Genomic DNA, 24,235 nt, shown 5'->3' with positions numbered 1-24,235 from the left:
CTTGTCTTGTCTGACCTTTAGGAGCACCTTTGGAAGAAGAGGCAGAGGTGGAAAGGCATACACATGAAGATTTTTCCAACTGAAAGAAAGAGCATCCACTTTCCAAGCTGTGTGATGAAACCTCTTTGTGCAAAACTTTGGCAGCTGGTGGTTTAGTGGAGAAGCGAACAGATCTATGTCTGGAGTTCCCCATGACACTGTCAATTTCTGAAATACATGAAGATCCAGTTTCCACTCGTGGGGATCCATGATTTGTCTGCTTAACACATCTGCTAAGGAGTTCTGTGCTCGGCAGAAACCTTGCCTGAAGAGTTAGTTGCAAGCTGAGCGCAGTCTCCCATAAAATCATTGCTTGCCTGCACAACGGGTAAGAATGCGTTCCCCCTTGTTTGTTGATGTACCACATGACAGTTGTGTTGTCTGTTAGAATCAACACCTGCCCGGGAAGAAGTAACTCCTTGAAAGCCATTAATGCAAACTGGACTGCTAACATCTCCTTCATGTTGATATGTAGATGCTGTAGTCTGGCAGGCCACTTGTCCTGTATCCACTTTCCATTTAGATGAGCTCCCCAAGCAATGTCTGAGGCATCTGTCGTTAGAATCTGACTCGCCTCTGGCCGGGTCACAGAGAGTCCCTTGTTTAGGTGACATTCCTGAGCCCACCACAAAAATTCCTGTTGAATGCAAGGTATTATTTGAATGACAGTGTCCAAATCCTGGCAGTGCTGTGTCCATACATTTTGAGATACCATTGCAGCTTCCTCATATGCAGTTTGGCATTGGGAAGCACCAGAATACAAGATGCCATGAACCCTAAGGCTTGAAGGACTGTCCTTGCAGTCAGCCCGGACTGAAGAGATAGTTGATGGAAGTAAATGGAAAGATTATTTTGTTTGTCCGGGGTTAAAAAGGCCATCTGGGCTGCTGTATTCAGTCTCACACCCAGAAAGCACATGTCTTGAGAGGGTACTAGACTGGACTTTATTTCGTTCACAGAATACCCTAGGCATCTTAGCACTGCTATCACATATTCCAAATGCTGTAAAGGTCTTCCTTTTCTTGAGCCAGAATCAGGCAGTCGTCCAAGTAAGGATAGATTTGAATTCCTTTTAGCCTGAAGTAAGCTATCACTGGAGCCAGAACCTTTGTGAATACTCTGGGCGCAGTAGATAAGCCAAAGGGCAATGCAGAGAACTGATAATGAGAATTTCCAGCTCGAAAACGCAGATACTTCCTGCAACTTAGTCTGATAGGCACATGAAGGTAAGCCTCCTTGAGATCTAAAGTTACCATCCAGTGATCTTTGCCCAGCAGAGGTAAAAGCTGTTGTAACGCCAACATTTTGAACTTTGGAATGTCCAGATAAGTGTTGAGGATAGATAAATCCAAAATTGGTCTCCACGTGTTCCCCTTCTTTGGTACTAGGAACAGGCGAGAGTAAAATCCTAGGCCCCTTTCTGGCACAGGAACCGGCTGAATGGCCCCTATTTGGAGTAACAGAGAAATTTGCTTGTGAGCCTCTTTTCTTTGTAGAGGAGGAATGTCTGGCATGCCTTTGAAAGGAGGCAAGGTATGGAAATAAAACCTGTAACCATGGTGAATGATATCCAAAACCCATCTGTCTTGGGTAATTAAATCCCAATTTTCTTTGAAAAGAGCCAGCCTTCCTCCCAAAGGTGCTGCCAGACGAGAATGCACTGGCAGCAGAAAAGGTAGGTCATTGGGTCTGTTTACGAAAGGACTGACCCCTGCCCTCACCAGAAGTCTGAGCAGGTGAACTGCCTGTTCTAGGCCTAAACGAACCTTGAGCTCTGCCCCTACCACGTCTAGACCTACCCCTAGACTGGGAATCATAAGCAGGATATGTCCATCCCTTAGTAGGCCAATTTCTACTAAACTTCGGAGGCTGCACCTGCAAAAAATCTTTAACAGTTTGCATAGACTTAGCCTTGTCCTCCATTTTCTTTAAAACAGCTTCCACAGGCGAACCAAACAACACGTCAGACTGTAAAGGAGCATCCAAAATCCTTGTCTTAACATGCTCAGCTAAATTCTGATCCCTCAACCAGGCGTGCCTACGAAGAACAGAACCAGTGGCAACCACCCTGGAGGAGGCCTGCACAGCATCAAAACCACATTGCAAGGAATGTTTACCCACCTGTTCAGACACATGAACTAAATCCTGCAACTCTTTACACTCAATACCTTCTGCCAGAGCATCCACCTTAGACTTCAATTGTGAAAGGAGATAATTTTGATATTTTAACATGTGAAACTGGCAATTCAACGCCCTCATGGCTAAAGTGGAAGAAGTATACACTTTCTTTCCCCATCTATCCAAAGCCCTTGCCTCTTTATCAGGAGGAACAGGATTTTTAACAACAGAAGCCTTAACACCTTTAGGCCCCTGAGAGACAGTTTCCGGGTCTGCCCTAGGACTCTTAAAAAGATACTTATGAGCTTCAGGCACCCTATAGTACCTATCCGGTTTAACTGGGGCAGGAGGCAAAGAATCAGGGTTCAGAGAAGCCTCTGCAAAACATCTTCCACCACATTCAGAACAGGAGGTATAGCTAAAGGCCTATGCTGGGGTAAAACAAGAATTCCTAAGCCTCTTCCTGGAATCAGAGAAATCTTGACCTTCCCATTTAAAATGCTCCCTCATGGAATGCAGAGTCTCTGAAAATGAAAAATCCTCAGGAGGAGATGCTGAAGGAGTAGAATCATCCACATCAGAATCAGAATAAGGAGGATACTCCTGCAAGTCTTCAGCCGAAGACTCAGAAGCCTCGAACAGTGCTCAAAACTCTCAAACTCAGGTTCCACCCTGGGCCTCTTATCAGGAGGGGGCATGGAACCTCTAATCATAGTAATCAAATCCTCTGCCATTTTAAGCATATGTTTCTTAGGCAAAGAGCCTGAAGAACTAGGAGAACCCCCACTGAAGTTAAACCTGGCCTGCCTCTCAAAGAAGCCTTGGAAACAGTAGGGGAGGCTCTAACCACCTTAGGGAGAGAGGGAAGAACAGCCACCTGAGAAGCCCCTTCAGCCTGGCCTACCTCCTGAGAGGACACATCCTGTAACAGTAAAGTCTCTCCCTGAGACTCCAAAGAAACTCCTGGCAGAACCTCCGGCTCCACTGAGCCTTCTAAAGAACCGACGTCCGGGACTGTCGGTTCTTCCACTCTAGGCTTTGCTGCTTTGTCCTTGCGCTTTTTGGACGAAGCGGGCGTCGGAGCATCCGACGGCATTTTATAATTACAACGCTTCCCAAAAACTAACCTGGCACAGTCTAACCTTCTCTTAATGGTGCGTTTGTTAAATCTAGCACAAGAGCGGCATCCAACAACGCCGTGCTCAGGCCCTAAACAAGGTATACACAAGGTATGGTAATCCCTATGAGGTATCTGTTTCCCACAAGAAATACAGTTATTCACTTTTTCTGACATCCGGTTAAATACTGAGGCAAGAAAAAACCAAAATATTCCCAACGGGTACTTAGCCAACTTTGATTCGGTCTGAAACTCCGACTTCAGAAAATTTCAGAACGCCAACCTGCACTCGCAAAACTGCTTCTGCATCGGACCATGCGGCAAAAAAGACTGAGGATATGACGTCGGTCATGCGCATTAATACCCTGACGTCCTGACGTCAGACTAACGCGCCTTGACCGACGTCAGCCATATACTTTGGTATTCGGGCCGACTGGGACAGCGGACTACCCAATAGTTAGGACTGCAGCAATGTGGAATGAAGAACATCCAGCAGATACAGACTTCTGTAGAGAAGAAATGTTCACAATAGTTTCACTTTAGCTGCTTGCAGTCTCAGCCTTTAAACTTCTTTGGCGACAGTACGCCTTTCAGGCCATACCCAAAACCATCCTCTCCTTTGGATTAATACACTTACAAGACATGGACCTATGTCATGTTCTCTGAACTAAACTGTGCTAAAAATCAATTTCCCCAAAACAAAGTACAAAATGTCCATTGTAAGGGTCCGCAACTCCTTCATGTGCAACCATGTGCAGTATACTTGTATGCCATCTGCTGAGACCATTAAGTGAACTCTTCAAACGGGGAGATTAGAGAAAAATGCTGGTCCTGAAGGTTGCCATGCTGTGATCATAGGTTGCTGACCTGCTTTCAAATAACAGAACTCTCTCCTTCAGAAAATAAAGCTGCCCTTGTCCATGTCCAACAGGAAACATAGGAAAGCTACATAATACACAAAAATGCAGTCCAAATGGCACACAGTTTAATATAGTTAACACTTTCTAAACCTAAGCTTCACCCTTATCCTGCTTCTGGGCCAAGTGTTTCCTTGAACAGTACAGTTACTCTTCCAAATCAAATTTTCTTTTACCCTAACCTTTTTGCCTTCTGTGCATCTACTCCATTATCAATTTTATTCTGTTACTCAGATGCTTGGTTTGCACCTGTCCAGCCCAAAGTCATGTCCATTTGTCACCCCTTTTTCAAACAGAATTCCCATGTGCTTCCCAAAGTCGGTCTTTGTCTCAGTCTCTTTCCTTGCCTTTTCTCTCCTTTTCAGCTGGCTGTAAAATTTCTTGATTTCTCCATATCTTAGAGGCATTTGCTTTCTAATTTTTCTTTTCCATCTTGGTATGACACCTAGCAGGCATAACTCTAACCTGATAATGTACCTGTCTTTTTTTTTTTCCAGGTATCTTTACTGAATTATCACTTGTGACATAGGCAAACTTACAGTCATATAAAAGTAATCAAACTATATTAACATATTATACTTTATATATATATATATATATATATATATATATATATATATATATATAAAATCTAAGCAATATTACATCAATTATTCAATTCCTGCCTTTTTATATATATATATATATATATATAAAATCTAAGCAATATTACATCAATTATTCAATTCCTGCCTTTTTTTTAAAGAAACTTTATCATTTACTACATAGGCAATCATACATTTATATAAATGAAAACAAACCACACTTGCACAATCGTAGTCTCAAGCATTTTACATCACAACCATACCGACATAGTCCCACTTGAAAACATTATATATTTCTTATAAGCTACCCATTCTTTCTCACTCAAATATTACATAGCTAATTTAAGTCCTGCCACCTTTTAGACCTCATTCCCCCCTTGAATGTATTGTTCCCACAATTCCCAGTTTTTCCTATGTAGTTTGCTCCTACCCTTCTCTAAAGATCTCTTTCCCAGTTGTTTTATCTTACTATATTCACTACTTCCAGTATAGCTGGTTTAAGTTTTGATTTCCATTTTCTAGTAATTTTTTTTTTTTGGCAGCCAACATTATTACTCAGCATGCCTTACCATGTCTAGGCAATTCCGGTTCTGTATCATAGCTCAGAATCTCCTTTGTCAGCTCAATCTGTTCACCCAGTATCTCCGACATTGCATTCCAGAGGGAATCCTTAAAGTCTGCCAATTCACCACACTCCCAGAAAATAAGTTCCCAATTACCTCTTTTTTCTCCGTCATACCTCCAAAACATACTGTCTGCCCCCCGGAAAAATTCTCTGAAGTCTATAAAAACATCTATGTAAACATTTCAAGGCTAAAATCCTAAAGCTTCCAGATTTTGTTGCATATTTGGGAAACGTACATATATCCTCCCATTGCCTTTTTGTGAATTGCTTATCCAATCTCTCTTCTCAATCCTTTCTAACATTCTCCATTTGATTCTTATAGTCATCATGCAATATTTTAAATGCTCAAATTATTCCTTTTCTAATGACAACTTCTGTTCTAGATTCTATTAAAAACTCTACCAGTGCTGCCTGGTCTTTTAAGATCCCCCTATTCCCCGATAGGGAAGGCAAGGTCTAATCTGCAGTCCAAATAAATTCTTGGTGTCTTCCCATTCTGTCATCTTTCCCCTCTTATCTTGCCTATTGTCTGTATACCTAATTGCAGTCATCCCTATCAGCAGAATCTCCTTTCTCCATTCAGATGCTGGTTTAGTGCTTAGATTACCTTTTGCTGTTTTACAGATATAATATTCTGCATGATTATTATTATTCTTCTTAAAGGCCTGCATCCAAAATTCCAGTCTCTTCTTGTTTCTTGAGCTTCCTCGATGCTTCAATCATCATCCCTTTACACTTTGAATTATAGTTTTCTGCTTGTGCTATGTATAGGAGTGTGTAGCTCTGAAATACTCCTTCAAATTAGGTAATACCAATCCACCCTGCTCTACTGGAAGAATCACCTTATCCCACTTGACTCTTGCCATCTTTCCCTCCCAGATAAAGTCCTGCAGCTCTTTATTAATTGCTACCCACAACTTCTCCTCTGGTTAATAAAAATATGCCTGACCTATGTGTATGACTAAAGGGACTAAAACATTTTAATTGCTTGTATTTTACTATCCATATCACAAAGCTTCCATTTTCTAAGTTTTTGTATTACCTTTTGTTTAGTCTCTTCCCACATATCTTTACCTGCTAGACTAGAATAATTTTAATCCATGCTACTAAATATTTCATTTTATTATGTCCCCATAAATGTGGGTACTCCTGAACCAGCTCATGTGTGGGTACATAATTTACTGCTATTGCCTTTCATTTAGCTTCATTAATTTTGTATTCCAAAAAGATCTGAAACCATCTCAAAATGTTAAACACTAATGTCTTTTTCTATGTTTGTCAGGTACAAAATAATATTTGCAAATAAAGCCAGCTTTTCTTGGCTACCATACCAATTATATTCTTGAATTGATTAGTCCCTTATTTTATTTCCCAATGGTTCTAAATAAAATGCAAATACAGGGGAAGGAAGACACCTCTGCCTAGTTCCACTGGCTCAAGTAGAAATTATCAGAGAGGACCCCACTCACCTTAATTTTCACCTCCAACCCCTCATATATTCAACCTTATAGTTTTTTTCAGGAAATGCAAATACTTCCATTGCTCTGCTCATGAATTCCTAGCTTACTCTGTCAAATACTTTCCCTGCATCAAGACCTAACAACAACAATGGTATTTTCTTATACTCTGCTTCCCTCTGGATAACCATTGTTCTGTTAATGTGGTAAAATGTTTGCCTCCCCTCCACAAAACCACACTGATTGATATCGATCAGTTTTTGGCATTACTTTTGCCATTCATTTAGCCATTATAGACATGAACACTTCATAATCATGGTTAATACTGAAATGGGCCTGTATGAAGTTGGATCTGATGGATCCTTACCCTCTTTAGGTATTACAACTACCACTGCTTTCTTCTGGGATGGTGGCACTTCTCCTCCTCTTACGATACTGTAAAACAAAACCTTCCACATCTTTTATCAGTTTTTTTTCCCTCCTAGCTCCAAACTTCCACAGGAATACCATCCATCCCTAGAGACTTTCCTGTAGATTGGTTATACAACGCAATTTTTATCTCATCTCCTACTATCCTGTTAGTAATTGAGCCTCATCTACCTCTAACCTTGGCATATTTAATTCTTCCGTAAACATTTCCATTTCTATGTTTTTTTGATTTTTGTATTCTTTGCTTTATAGACTTTAACAGAATTTCCAAAATATCTCTAATACCTCAACATGATTTCTTATTACCTTCTTTGTTATAGGCTCCCTAAGCTTGATGACAGCCCTTTCAGCATTCTATTGGCTGAGTGATTGTGTTAAAAGTTTTTTTGCTCTAGTGTCTTTATCTAAAACAGTTGCTGAACAGCAATCTTTCTAAGCTCGTGCACATTATTCAGGTAATCCCTTATTTTCTGCCTAGCCATTCTGCAGTTGATCCTGTTCTTGTTCTGTGAGATTCCCCCCATTCTGCAATACTTTAACATTTGTCAGTCCCTCTAAATAATTCTTGTTACTTAACCATAGCTCCCTTTCTTTTATTCCCACCCTATTTTTAAACTCCACTAACTTTATCCCACTCCCTAGCTATATTTTCAGAAGAAATTTCTTTCCTCTATCACAACTCCTGAATAATTTCCACTACCCATTCCTTAAATTCCTCTCTTTTCAACAGCTATGCTGGAAAGCAACAATGCCTCATTTTTATTTCATTACCCTGTGCTTTTATTTTAGCTATTACTAGTGCATGATCTGAAAAAGTTATTGGGTGGGTATCAAGACCTTCAATTAAATGCACATATTCCTGTGAAATGTAAATTCTGTCTAGCCTAAATCAGTTTTTACATCTTGGGGAATAATATGTAAATTCACATCTTCCATGCTAAATATTTTCATAAATTTCTTCAAACATCTAACTTCCTTTTGTTATATTTTCCCTCCTAGGTCTCCCCCAGACACACCTTCACTGCTGCAAATCAAATTCCAGTCCCCACCTACAAGTAATATTCTTGCTGAAAACTGATTATTTCTCCCAGAATTTTCTCAAGTTCCATTATAGCAGCTTTAGGTGGAATGTAAACACATACCAGTGTAATCCTCCTCCCTTGACAGCAGCCCATTATCAAAATCTGCCATTATCTTTTTCCATCACTACTGGAGCTCCTCTTGCAATTAATATAAGTACTCCTCCTTTTCCTTTGTCCCAGCCATTCCACTGAATAACCATCCTGAAAACCTTTATCAAATTCACATGTTCCATTCTATGTGCGTCTCCTCTAACATAGCTATTTGCACTCTACATTTTTTAATGTAGCTCACTACTTTCTTGTTTGTAATTATCTCTGAGGCCGTTTACATTTAATGACATTAAAGAAAGCACAGCTGTATTAAAAAGTTATTATTCCCACCTTTTACATACACTTTTTTTTAAATGTCTAGTTTGAGCTTCTGTGTTATATGCATACGCTGTTTGGCAGGTTGAACTTTTTGTACAGTTGTTTCTTGTCATATACATTTGAGCCTATGTCACACCTTATAAAACTTTTTGTTTTACTGAAAACCCACAAAACAAAACACAGGGACACCCCTAATAACCCCTAAAATCTATTAACTTAGTACCAATATACAAAACTATGTAAACCTTTAAATATTGAAGTTTCTCTCTCCTAATAGGAACAAAAGTCCGAAATTGACAGCCACACACACATACTTGAGTTAACCTAAAAGAAAGGTCATCCATGCTAAGACGCATGGTGCAGCTTATGCTTCTAAGAGCTGATCAGTTTGTCTTATCTTTATAGCTCTCCCAGCTAGGAAAACCCCTGAATGTTTTCAGAGAACATTAACTACTTTGGGAAAGCCCCTGAATGTTTTCAGAGAACATTATCTACTTTGGGAAACCCCTGAATACTTTCAGAAAACATTATGTCCTAGCCAATTTTTTTTTCTCAGCCAGTTACTCATCACTAGAATGTAGTTAGTTTCTGTTTATCAGATTGTCTCCATGGAGACATGAGAACCAGGCAGCCAGTCTCTCTTTATTGGATTGTTTCCATGGAAACATGAGGACCAGCTGCAGAATTGTCACAGAGCATAAATGTATTACTAGTAAAAAGCCTCATAACATTCAATGTTCTTTTTCATTTACTTGCTCTCTTAGATTTAATAGCAAGTTGTAATGTCTTTAAGCTAGTCATTTTCCCATGCAAAAATAACAAAAAGCACATTATTTTTTTCTTTTATCATGCTTTTTAACTAGACTTTTTTTATACATTGCAGTGCCTACATTTCTTTAAAGTGAACAAGGAGAGCGAAAAGAGAATGAAAAACAAAGCACCAACAGCAGCTGTTTACAATCTCCATTACACTTAAAAATAATTGAAAATACTTCATAGCATGTAAAGAAAACTACATGCCACAAAATTGGTGCTATTTAAGAAAAAAATCTTTACTTGTAAACTTTCTCCCTCCTCTTCCCCTCCCCAAAGCACTTTTCCAAACATTAATGACATGAAGTAGGGCATATACTTTGGTGTCCCCCCACAAGTCCAACAAATTCTGAAAGTCCAATATTTCCAGATTTTCTTGCTCTGTCATATTTCACAATATAATTATTGCATTGTAATCCCATATTAAGTTGCTGGTTTTATTACTGTTCATCTCCGAAATACTACCTCTGCTTCATTTCCAACGTACTTTTGATTCTTCTACTCAACTCTCCTGCTCCCCTCCTCCTTTCCAATATTTTACGTTGAAACATTTGAAATGGTTTCAGAGGTACAGTCCCCTCTGTTGTCTTTATTACCAGTAGAACACAAAGTAAGATCTCCTTCTGTTTCACAGCTTACTTTTTGTTGGACAAAAAGTTGTACTTCCTCCTTAGCATGTACTTCAAAAATGATTCTGACCCTCCAGGGAAGAAAACCTTGAAGACAGCTGGGTACAGCAGTTTGAGTCTTACACCTGCATTTTAAGATTAACTGAATAGTGGAATACATTTACTCCTCTTCTGCCTGCTGTACAATGAGGAATCATTCTCCACACACACTGTTGCCCACTTTTAGTACTTTTGTCCTTCTGCCACAGTTTTGTCAGAATCTTCTGCCAGTACTATTGAATCTTTACTATTAAAGGTCAAGGCTGCTTTCTTATAGCCACGTTTGGAGCATACATATGATGTGCCCTTTCAACTAAACTCCTGCTGTGAAATACCTGTCCAGTTGCTTATTTGTGTTTTCATAAAATGAATGCAGTCTGTTTCTTCCAGCTTCTCTGGTATACCTGAAAACCTCAGGTTTTCCCTACATGTTCTGTCCTCTAATTCTATTATTTTCTGAAACATCTCTTCCTGGGCAGTCTCCTATTCAACAAGATTTTTCTTTATTCAACCTCTGATTTTTGCAGCTTTATCATCTCATCTGAGTATCTGTTTAAAACTTCTTTCATTTTTTCCAGTCTTTTCTTGTTTGTGTTGATATACTCCAGTGTTTTATTTTAACAAGGCGTGTATGCAGTTGTCTTATATCTTCCTGTAGGTTACGGGCAGTCATGTCTTAAGGTTGCATCGCTTTTTGCTGAACAGCTGAGGAACTTTCCCCAGTCACTGTTTTCTTCCTCACTTTTTGTAGCCTATTGTTTCCAAGTCTTCTGTACTTCTTTATTCATGGCATCCAGGCAGTGAATTTACTAGCCAGTTACTATAATTTACCCATAAACACAAGTCTACTGGCCTTCCCTGCTGAGGTTTTTGTTTTCACATTGGGAGAGCTAGAAACAAGCTGTTATTCAATGTGCAGCCATCTTAGAAGTATAATGCATCTACCTCTTATTGTTCTACATTCCAAGCTATTATTTCTTCCAAGACTTCAAAAGCTTATCTACATTCCCAAGACACATACATTTTGCTTATGCCTTCTAATATCTCTAGTATTTGCTTGGAGGTTTTCTTTCTGACCTTAGCGAAGTACCATCTGCATTGTAACCAGCTGACAGACCAAAGTTTTAGTTAGGAATTTCAGTCGCATCTGCTATGCCCAAAGCTTCCTCCTACACCTATGTATTTTCTCTCACCATTCTTCCAGGCTCTTCCTTAGTCTGTCTTTATACATCTTGTTCTAGTTCCTTATACATAATCCCTCTTCTATCCATTTCATAATCTACCTCTCTAATCAGTTTCCTTCCCCTCTCTCAAGTTCCTTTAATTTCTCCAAGGCTTTTGGATTTCTAATAGCATGACAGGAATTCTAAGTCAAGGTATAATTAAATCTCATGAAATTAGTATTGTTTCAATCTTTGATGTTAACCATAAGTGCTGTTCACAGTACCGTACCCGCAATGTGCCCAGTCATGATTCCTCATGCAATTCGTACAGAGTTACATGTATCAGTAACATATCCAAGCACGACTGTAAATTCTTTTTATAAGGCCTGTTGCTCCTACTACTACTACTTTCTGCCTGCAAATCTTGGGACTTAATGAATTTCTCTCTCTCTCTGTCTGTACATAAGACACTGTAGTCACTGGGTGTAGAGATTTCAATCAACACTACTTTTACTTCTTTTCATGGACTACTGTATTGAGCTTTCTTGCATCTATTTGTGAACTGTTGGTAATGGATGATCCCATGTGATATAAACATCATTTTCTATGATGCTTTATGGCTCATGTTTCCAGTGTTTTTCAGCTACTTCAATATTATGTTTGCACAATCCTCAGTGCAACAATCTTGCTACAATATTATGCCTTTCAGTTAGTGTCCTTTTGCCATTGGTATATCACAACCAGCAACAAAATGTGCAACAGTTTCCAATTCTGTTTTACAAAACCTACAATTGTCTGTCTCTCCTACATGTTCAATGGACTTTGTAAAGCAACATGTACATACTCCACTATCCCCAGCCACTAATATTATCCTTTTTTCTTTTGGTTTAAATTCTCCTCTCCTTAACCATTCCTGCATCCTGAGCAACATGAGGTTGTTCCAAGAGTTTCCTATACTTGCAACTACATTTGTGCATTTTCCACATTTCTTGCCTTCTCATCTGATCCTTCACCTTATAGTCTTTTGTTTTTTATTTTTGTTTTTTTTTTTTGGCACATTCAGCTGCTACTTGATTTTTATGCTTCTGCTAAACTAAGCAGAGATGTTATCTTAGACTAGTTCTCTTCATGTTTCAAAACTTTCACAACATTTGGGTCTTGTGAGGTCAGCAGATATTTATGCAGTCCTACTACTGCAGCTCTACACATGTAATCAATTTCAAGGAGACCCACACCTCCTTTGGAATGGGGAATATACAATCTTGATATGCAAAGATTTTTTTTAAATCATTTAGATTATGAAGCATCCTTCTCGTTTTCATATCCAAACTGTTCAATATCTTTTGGGGCCAGTTAATGCTCCCAAACTAAGTTAGGACAGGAAGAACAAATGGATTTATAGCTTGGACTTTGTTCCTAGATGTTAACAGTTTTTAATATTAATTTAAGCCTTCTAAAATATTCCTTACTGAGTTTTACTTGCATTTGTTCATGTTTTATTGCTGATCCTTCAATTCCTAAATATTTATACACGCTCTTGTTTAAATTGTTATTACATTTCTGTCCCAAACTTATGTTTCTTAGTGCTGCAGCTTTCCTGCTTTTGCACATTTATCAAGACCAAATGACATTCTTATAACATCTGAAAACGTTTTGACCACTTGCAGTTGTGCTATCAGTTCTTCATCTGATAAGCTACACAGTTTTAAATAATCTATAAAAAGAAAATGTGAAGTCTTTACACTTAGTTTTCTGGGAGCCAAATTATAGCCATGACCTAATCTGTTAGCTTAATGGGTTAAGGGAAAGACAAAACAGCAGTGGTGAAAGTCACCCTGGAATATCCCCCTTTGAATGTTTACCCCTGGAATAATTTATCATGGCTTAACTGCAGAGTGGTTTGTCACTGTAATGTAAATGATCAATGTAGGGTGTACCCTATACATTTTTAAGCACTCATCCATGAATGTGGAATACTGTAATTTTTTTTTTTTTTTTTTGCAGTCTATCCATGGCATACATAGATTATTCCTTTTTTTACAGTTCTCCAGTAGGACTATATTTTACAACAAATTATCCTTTTTTCCATACTTTCTTTTATTACCCTTTTGTTCTGTTGTCATGATTGAGTTTTCTTCTAGAAGACTATAAATTATGTCAGCATCAATTTCAGTGTACAGTTCATAAGTCATCGGAAGGCAAACTATTGGTCTATAGTTTTAGGATAGCTTGCAGGTTCACTCAAGTAGGAGTATTTTTCCTGTTAGCCCGGCTAGTGTCTGTTCAGGATATGCATATAAATGGTTTACTCATAAATAAATCTTCATGTAAAGATGTTAATACTTCTAACCAGAAGTTGGGTACTGGATCTGGGCTTGGGGTTTACCATTTAGGAGCTTTTCTTAACTTTGTTTCACTCTCTCTGGCCGTTACTTCATCCCCACTGCATATTCTGTACATTTGAATTTTTTCCTTCTATCATTTAGCATCTTTGTTATGTTCCACAGGGTCTTCATAAGTATTTCTCCAAAACGTCTCTCTCTCTTTTTTGGTGGTGTTCTGTATACTTTTTCCTTGTTTCCAATGTCTCTATAAAACCTTTTTGGGTCATTAATAAATTATTTTCCTTTATATTTATCTGCATATCTTCTAATTTTTTTTTCTGCTGTGCTGATATTCTTAGTGCATTTGCGATAGTGCATGACAGATCCTGATCTGCTGACACTGTGCGTTGCTTTTATCATGTCTGAGTATTTTGTTGATATGTTCCCTCTTCAAACAGTGACACTTAACTGCTTTACAGTTTTCTCTATTTGATACTTCCATGGTGGCATTTGATTTCTCCCCTTCTTTTCCCTTAGTACCTTATATTTTGTCATTAACACGGTTATTAATTTAGCTGTACAGTAGTATATCCTATTTACTTCTGCTATCATCACATGAATTTCTGTGGACAATCCTAATTACAGTGTTCATTTGTTTTATCAAACTTCCAACTTTTTGGGTTTTATTGAACTTCTGCAAATGGTTTCTTTCACTGATCTTAATATGCCTGTCCATATCTATTAAATCAAGCAACTCTTCTCTTAGGTAATTTTCCTCTAAACAGAGGTCACATTCTTTGCTCTCCATTTCCTGTGGGCATTCTATTGGTAGTTCCACAGCATCTTCCGGTGCCACATTCTCTTTGGCTTCATCCTGTGTCATCCATTGCTCTTTCACATGGGAACTCACTGGCCTACCACCCTACAACATTGGCTGCATAACAGTTGCCACAGTTTCCTGTTCCTCCACTTGCTATGCAAATCCAACTGGACATTTACGCTGGTTTTCTATGCAAGGCTCCAAAACCTCAATCTGGCGAATTATCAGATGTTTCCCACTCCACTGGTTTCACCTTAATTTGGGGATCCACTGCTCTATCCTGCTGTGATTTTTTCTGAGTTAGATTTTCTATACTAAATCATTCACTTCACAGGTAATCCAAAACCTCAGTTTCTATTTCTTTAACTTCTCCATTACTGATCCTCTTTTCTACTTTTCCTCCATCTTATTTTTTGTATTGTAAAATTGTCCATGTCTGGATGCCTTTGTCTATATTTCTCTTCAAATACCTTTGGTCCAGTTTTTGTTTTGATTTTTGTTTTCTCCTTTGCATAAATATTACACCATATTAAATCTCTCTTTCCCATATCCATATTTCTTCTGAAGTTTCCTAATCCTTCTTACTTTGGTGACTTGTTCCATCATGCTGTGATGCAACTGGTGTTAAACTTTCTACACCAAATACTTCATATCACAAGTGTTACACAAATACTTCTGTTCTATATTCCCTCTTTGTAATCAATCTTATTTTTATTGTGAAATTTTCCATATCTGCATGCCTTTGCCTGTATTTCTCTTAGAATATCTTTGGGGCTGCCTTGTTTGTGTTAATAGGTTCAGCTTTCTCCTTTGCATAAATATTGCACTAGATCAGATCTCTCTCTTTCCCATATCCATATTTATTTTTTTATAAATTTCAAAAGTCTCCAGATTTTGTTCTTTTATATTTTCATGCTTCCCCAGTTGCTTCTTTTTCCAAATGGACCTTGATATAGCTTCTCCTATGGATTCTAAGATCTATACTACTGTGGCTTTCTGCAGTCAGACCCATCCATGAATCTTTCCACTGCTTCTCATTCCATTTACTTTAGTTATCCCTTGTCATGCTTGATCCAGCATTTCCAATCTTGCCTCCATTTTTCTCTCTATAGGCTTCCTATATTCCATTTTTGCAAAATGTGCTCATTTAGTTTCAAGTTTACTTTCAAGATCCCTTCTCAGCTGCTTACACTGTCTACTAGTTTTTTTCCAATACTTTTCTCGTAATATTTGTCTCTTCCATTTCTTTGGAGTTTCCTCTATCCTGTCCCTTTTCACACTGTCACTGATTGATGTACACTTCTGCCTGTCTTTTCTAGATCAGCGCTCAACATTTCTGTACTAAGCTTGAAGGTGAAAGGGTTTTTACTTGCATTTTGATAAAGTGTCAGTCTACACTAGCAGTTTGCATGTTCCAGTGGTGGTTCTGCTATTTGCTGTCTGGATTTCCACCAGATTAACTTTCGTACTAATGGGTTTGTTCTAGTTACTATACATCATCTTTTACTATCAGTCACAGATGTGAATCTGCTAGAGACCATACCTTCTACCAGCACAGTTTCTGTGCCATATACTTTATGGATATATTAGTATACAAAATCCTTTACTGTAAGACCCTACAGCAGTGAAGTATTCACATATGAGCAACTGTAACACTAGTAAGCTAAATGTGTTTAAATACAATCTAAAACAGTTTCAAGAAAATGTTTATTAGTACAAGCATTTACAATGACAGAGACTGAGCTTCTCTGCAACATAAGGTGATTCCACAAGGACTGAGAATTTTGAAGATCAATATGTAGAGACAATACCCAGACTTGCTTAGGAGACTGCATTGAAGTTGCTCATTTCACTATATGGAACTGATGAATGTTGTTTTTTTCAGCTCTAATGAACAAGAATTGAAAGGAGATACAGTCTCAGTATACTTTATTGATTGCTGGGGTACAATCTAATACACACACAATGTAATATTAGAAATGCTAGACAGACTTATTGCCTTTGATAAAAGATGGGCAGAAAAAAAAGCTTCTATGTGATACAAGAGACTTCCAGCAAGGAAATGTCTTTGGCCACGTAATGATAGTGAAATTCAGTTTGCTACTTCAGCACATTGTTAATTTAAACCTGACAACTATTCAAATGTTAGTCTCTCTAAGAAAACAAACTATTAACCCTAGCACTGCTGGTTCTCACAAAGATGAGAAAACAGCTCCAAATGTTAGTATCACTGGCTCTGCTAGCTGTCCGTTTCACAAAACAGCTTCAGAATAGATTTCCATTGGTATTAATGTTAATCCATCAAGACAGAGTACAGAGGTTACTTCTACACCATTTAATGAACAAATGACTGGAAGAACAGCTAGAACTGATTTCCTTACTAGAGACAGCAGCAGCAAGAAGTTCAAAGCACCACTTATGTAACTGCTGCAAGTAAGAATACTAAACAGTTTTCATAGCATGTTTTGCCTCAAACACCTACATCTCTGAATAGCAAGAACTGTAATAAGCACCAAAACACAAGGAACGCTGTTACAAACCACCAAGTACAAATGTACGTCCAAAAGCAGCAACCACCAAGACTAGTAGTAAATGGTAAAGCAGCTCACAATAAGGTAAATCCAAGTTTAGAAACAGTTTATTTAAACGCCACAACACTGATCCACGCTTTTCGTCAAATTATGACTTCATCAGAATACAATCAATCACAGCAATGAACAGTCTTAAATACTAAATGCCCTAAGTGAATCATTAATAAAATCAATTAACCCAATTAACTTGATTGAATCAAATTACCCACATTTAAAGCACCAAGCTACCTAAAACCTTAAACACAGAATTTGATAAAAGTATTAAAGTAAACACATTTGTAAAAACTATTCTTTCGAAAATGTTTGTTAACATGTTAATCCTAAAAATAAATAATGTTATTAAAAATGCTTCCAGATGTTTATACATATAAATTAAATGTTCTTAAAATTTAAACCAAAAATATGTATACATATAGGTAATATACATATATAAAGAAATATTTCTTATTCAATTACCACAATAAGGTGACCTTTAATTTTTTCTCTCTAAAAACACTTGTAAACTGTATTCATACAAGTAACTTTAGTAAAATACCTAAATTTTTTGTGCCTTTAGTTTCAAATAAGGTACAATAGATATAGAGTCATTCAATCCTGGGAAGTGATTGGATTCTAAAAGAATCTGCCAATATGTTTCTTGATGGCACAATCTTACTTCCCAGGGTCCACCCCTAGCACTTTTGGATACTGAGTCCAAGACAAAAAACAGAAATGTTCCACCCTCACATGTTATAGTGTGCTTATAAAGTGCATTGTTGCTGTTGCACTTCTGTATATCATAATAATGCTCATACACACGTCTACGAAGAGGTCTTTCAGTCTTTCCAACATAAAATGATTGGCAGGACTGACACACTGCCAAGTATACAACTCCAAAGGAAAGGCAATTGTAAAATTTTTGGAAAAAATCTTCCTATTTCTACTCTCCAAATAAATCTTTTCTTGATTTAAAATGTACTTGCATTGTGAGCATCGCCCACATTTATAAGTCCCTTTCTTTTGGTCTCTCACATTTTGGGGTGGGACTTCCTGCTCCAAAATTCTTTTAATATTGAATCCTTTCCTATAAACTGTTTTAACCTTTCTGTCTTTGATACTACCTAAATCAGTAATGTCCTGAAAGGATTTAAACTCATCCTCAATAATTTTAATAAGCCTACCAACATTTGCACTATAGTCAGTCACAAAAAGTACATGGTCATTTTCAAAGGTCAATGTATTTTTCTTCTGTTTAGTCCCTAAATCCAGAAAACCTTGACCCAAAATGGGCTTAAATCTGGTTGACCTTCCTTGAATAACCTCTTCCTTAACTGAATCAATAAGATACAGGGGATAACCTCTTTCTAAAAACATTGAGGATAGTACATCGCATTCAAACTCAAATTCTGAATCCTGAGATGTCATTCTTGATACCCTGACAAACTGCCCTTTGATAATCCCTCTCTTTTGAAACCCCGGGTGAGAGCTAAAGAAGTGCAAGTAGCTATTTGAAAAAGTGGGCTTTCTATATACCTTGGAACTAAACCCAAATGGATTTTTCTTTATCGTAACATCCAAATAGTTAACTAGCTCTTCAGACACCTGATGTGTAAATTTTAAAAAAGAGGTGGTAGAATTTATATATAAAAGAAATAGCTCAATAGTTTCAATAGGGCCAGTCCAAAAAATGCAAATGTCGTCCAGGAATCTTGAGTAGTGAATCCAGTTTTCAACAAACTCACAATGATGGATAAATTTTTTCTCCCAAACAGCCATAACAATATCAGCATAGGTAGGTGCACAATTTGCCCCCATAGATACCCCACTGGTCTGCTGGAAGTATTCACCACCATAAAACACGAAATTATTCTTCAACACTAACTCCAAAAGACCTGTAATCATGTGCACATCATTGTTTGAAATTGTTGGACATTCCCACAGGGCCTCCTCAATCCACTCCAAACCTATTTCAGTAGGAATAACTGTAAATAAATCTACAACATCTATGGTCAGAAATATAAGGTTTGGCCTGTATAATTCTGGGGTAATCTTACTTAAAAATTCCCACGAATCCTTGAGAAGATGTGTTTCTTTCCCCCAAACCTGTTTGAGTTTCCAATCCAAAAATTTTGAAATGGAATGGGTCTTTGAACCTTGCGCTGCCACGATAGGTCTTAAAGGTGGGTCCTGAACACATTTATGTACTTTGGGAATTCCAAATATGGTAGGCACCTTAGGAGAGGGAGTTTCCAGGAAGGAATAAATGTCAAATTCAATAATTTCCTGGTCAAGCATGTCCTTAATGGCCAGATCAATTTTTTGCTATGATAGTAAAATCTCATTAATAGATGTCAGGGTATTATCTATTGGAATCAAATAAAATGTCATTCATTTTACTTTCATACATAATCTGATTCATGAACACAGTACCCCCACCCTTGTCTGGTTGCATGACCCTCACAAGGTGATTCTGTGCTAAATCATACAGTAACTTATTTTCTTGGTCACTTAAATTGTACTCAAAATCAGCTTGGGATAACTCCTGATGAATAAGTTTCTCCATCCTGGCTTCCAAATTGCTAAGTTGAGGATGTAATGGGGGATGGAATGTACTAGATTTTTTAAGAAATAAACTTGGAATCACTGGTGTGTGACCAAATAGATGTTCCAAATTCAGTTTGCGGGTAAACATTTTCAAATCCAAAATGGTGTTAACTAAATGGCTACCTCTAGAAGGAACAAATTTAAACCCCTTTGTAAATAGGTCAAAACAAGTACTAGTAATAGAAATGTCACTATAGTTGTAAATGTGATACCCTTTCCTGCTATAACACTTGTACAAACCAATGCTAGTAGTAGAAATACCATCATTTATTGCCAATCCAAGTTCTTGTTCCTTTTCCACCCCTGCACGCATTTCTCCTTTCCTTGCGCAAATATGGGGTATAATGGGTATGGTGGTCCCCCCTGCTGGTTCCGAATACATTCCGATCTCCTGGGTAAAAAATTACCTTCATCATGTATTTGATTCTCTGTATCTATAGATTCCATACCCTCCTCTTCAACTAAAATAGGGGAGGTGGGTTGATCCCTGAACACAGTCTCCTCCCTTAACCAAGAATTTTTTAAATACATATTTCTACTTTGGGGTGGTTTAGGATATTGTCTCCCTTCCCTATATTCCCTGAAATCCCAGTTAAGTTTGTTATATTTCCTTTTAATGACCATATCACAGTGTTTATCAATGCGTTTGCGAACTTCCTGATATTTACTGTTCTGACTTTCCACTGCAAACAATAAATCACTGGTAATTCTTTCATTACATTTAAAAATCTCTTCAGTTAAACCTTGAATTTCATTTTCGTTCCTTTTTATGATAGCCCTAACTATGTCAAGGCCACACCTATCAAAGGCTTTTACTAAGTCACTGTGAAATTCACTTCCACAAATAACATGATTTGGGTACTTGTGTACCCTTAACCCTTTCGGTACAATGCATCTATTAATACATTCAAACAAGTACATATTGTCTAATACAAGATTTTTGTACCTGTGCAAAGTGTCCTCAAGAAAACGTAAATTGTCATCAAAGGAAATACTTTCAATCGAATTAGTCCTAGTATTCCCCGAGAAAACAAAGTCGGGTTTTAAATTAACCCATTCTGAAAACGATAAAGGGTCCAAAGCAGCTTTAGGAGGTATAGTAGGCTGGTGACATGGAATGGAGGCTTCCCCACTGTCCTCTCGAAAAACGGACGGTGTATTCAAAAGTTCTGCACTTCCGTTGGAGCTGGTAGCATTGATAGTCTGTTCCCCTGGTTTCCGGACCATACCACAACCGCTAGAAGCTACAGGGGAATTGCGCCGGATGTTCCAATTCTCGCCGAAACTGCTTTTAAAACCTCCTTTTGTTCGGAAATAATAGTTTTTAGTCCATGCCCAATAGGGGTAAGAAGTTGTACTAACTGTGCCAATTGACCCGTGAGCTGGGATAAATCCCCGGTGACAGAAATTGCACCGGTCAAACTGCCTTCCGAGATGGAACTGCCTGGACAAGCCTCCATAATAACAAACTCCAAAACACAAGGAACGCTGTTACAAACCACCAAGTAAAAATGTACGTCCAAAAGCAGCAACCACCAAGACTAGTAGTAAATGGTAAAGCAGCTCACAATAAGGTAAATCCAAGTTTAGAAACAGTTTATTTAAACGCCACAACACTGATCCACGCTTTTCGTCAAATTATGACTTCATCAGAATACAATCAATCACAGCAATGAACAGTCTTAAATACTAAATGCCCTAAGTGAATCATTAATAAAATCAATTAACCCAATTAACTTGATTGAATCAAATTACCCACATTTAAAGCACCAAGCTACCTAAAACCTTAAACACAGAATTTGATAAAAGTATTAAAGTAAACACATTTGTAAAAACTATTCTTTTGAAAATGTTTAACATGTTAATCCTAAAAATATATAATGTTATTAAAAATGCTTCCAGATGTTTATACATATAAATTAAATGTTCTTAAAATTTAAACCAAAAATATGTATACATATAGGTAATATACATATATAAAGAAATATTTCTTATTCAATTACCACAATAAGTGACCTTTAATTTTTTCTCTCTAAAACCACTTGTAAACTGTATTCATACAAGTAACTTTAGTAAAATACCTAAATTTTTTGTGCCTTTAGTTTCAAATAAGGTACAATAGATATAGAGTCATTCAATCCTGGGAAGTGATTGGATTCTAAAAGAATCTGCCAATATGTTTCTTGATGGCACAATCTTACTTCCCAGGGTCCACCCCTAGCACTTTTGGATACTGAGTCCAAGACAAAAAACAGAAATGTTCCACCCTCACATGTTATAGTGTGCTTATAAAGTGCATTGTTGCTGTTGCACTTCTGTATATCATAATAATGCTCATACACACGTCTACGAAGAGGTCTTTCAGTCTTTCCAACATAAAATGATTGGCAGGACTGACACACTGCCAAGTATACAACTCCAAAGGAAAGGCAATTGTAAAATTTTTTGGAAAAAATCTTCCTATTTCTACTCTCCAAATAAATCTTTTCTTGATTTAAAATGTACTTGCATTGTGAGCATCGCCCACATTTATAAGTCCCTTTCTTTTGGTCTCTCACATTTTGGGGTGGGACATCCTGCTCCAAAATTCTTTTAATATTGAATCCTTTCCTATAAACTGTTTTAACCTTTCTGTCTTTGATACTACCTAAATCAGTAATGTCCTGAAAGGATTTAAACTCATCCTCAATAATTTTAATAAGCCTACCAACATTTGCACTATAGTCAGTCACAAAAAGTACATGGTCATTTTCAAAGGTCAATGTATTTTTCTTCTGTTTAGTCCCTAAATCCAGAAAACCTTGACCCAAAATGGGCTTAAATCTGGTTGACCTTCCTTGAATAACCTCTTCCTTAACTGAATCAATAAGATACAGGGGATAACCTCTTTCTAAAAACATTGAGGATAGTACATTGCATTCAAACTCAAATTCTGAATCCTGAGATGTCATTCTTGATACCCTGACAAACTGCCCTTTGATAATCCCTCTCTTTTGAAACCCCGGGTGAGAGCTAAAGAAGTGCAAGTAGCTATTTGAAAAAGTGGGCTTTCTATATACCTTGGAACTAAACTCAAATGGATTTTTCTTTATCGTAACATCCAAATAGTTAACTAGCTCTTCAGACACCTGATGTGTAAATTTTAAAAAAGAGGTGGTAGAATTTATATATAAAAGAAATAGCTCAATAGTTTCAATAGGGCCAGTCCAAAAAATGCAAATGTCGTCCAGGAATCTTGAGTAGTGAATCCAGTTTTCAACAAACTCACAATGATGGATAAATTTTTTCTCCCAAACAGCCATAACAATATCAGCATAGGAAGGTGCACAATTTGCCCCCATAGATACCCCACTGGTCTGCTGGAAGTATTCACCACCATAAAACACGAAATTATTCTTCAACACTAACTCCAAAAGACCTGTAATCATGCGCACATCATTGTTTGAAATTGTTGGACATTCCCACAGGGCCTCCTCAATCCACTCCAAACCTATTTCAGTAGGAATAACTGTAAATAAATCTACAACATCCATGGTCAGAAATATAAGGTTTGGCCTGTATAATTCTGGGGTAATCTTACTTAAAAATTCCCACAAATCCTTGAGAAGATGTGTTTCTTTCCCCCAAACCTGTTTGAGTTTCCAATCCAAAAATTTTGAAATGGAATGGGTCTTTGAACCTTGCGCTGCCACAATAGGTCTTAAAGGTGGGTCCTGAACACATTTATGTACTTTGGGGATTCCAAATATGGTAGGCACCTTAGGAGAGGGAGTTTCCAGGAAGGAATAAATGTCAAATTCAATAATTTCCTGGTCAAGCATGTCCTTAATGGCCAGATCAATTTTTTGCTATGATAGTAAAATCTCATTAATAGATGTCAGGGTATATCTATTGGAATCAAATAAAATGTCATTCATTTTACTTTCATACATAATCTGATTCATGAACACGGTACCCCCACCCTTGTCTGGTTGCATGACCCTCACAAGGTGATTCTGTGCTAAATCATACAGTAACTTATTTTCTTGGTCACTTAAATTGTACTCAAAATCAGCTTGGGATAACTCCTGATGAATAAGTTTCTCCATCCTGGCTTCCAAATTGCTAAGTTGAGGATGTAATGGGGGATGGAATGTACTAGATTTTTTAAGAAATAAACTTGGAATCACTGGTGTGTGACCAAATAGATGTTCCAAATTCAGTTTGCGGGTAAACATTTTCAAATCCAAAATGGTGTTAACTAAATGACTACCTCTAGAAGGAACAAATTTAAACCCCTTTGTAAATAGGTCAAAACAAGTACTAGTAATAGAAATGTCACTATAGTTGTAAATGTGATACCCTTTCCTGCTATAACACTTGTACAAACCAATGCTAGTAGTAGAAATACCATCATTTATTGCCAATCCAAGTTCTTGTTCCTTTTCCACCCCTGCATGCGTTTCTCCTTTCCTTGCGCAAATATGGGGTATAATGGGTATGGTGGTCCCCCCTGCTGGTTCCGAATACGTTCCGATCTCCTGGGTAAAAAATTAC

The sequence above is a fragment of the Protopterus annectens genome, chromosome 14.part0 (assembly GCF_019279795.1).
Source record: "Protopterus annectens isolate FY-2018-M chromosome 14.part0, PAN1.0, whole genome shotgun sequence".
Classification (NCBI taxonomy): Eukaryota; Metazoa; Chordata; order Ceratodontiformes; family Protopteridae; genus Protopterus; species Protopterus annectens.
The sequence above is the reverse complement of the archived record's forward strand: the minus strand, read 5'-3'. Positions refer to the sequence as shown.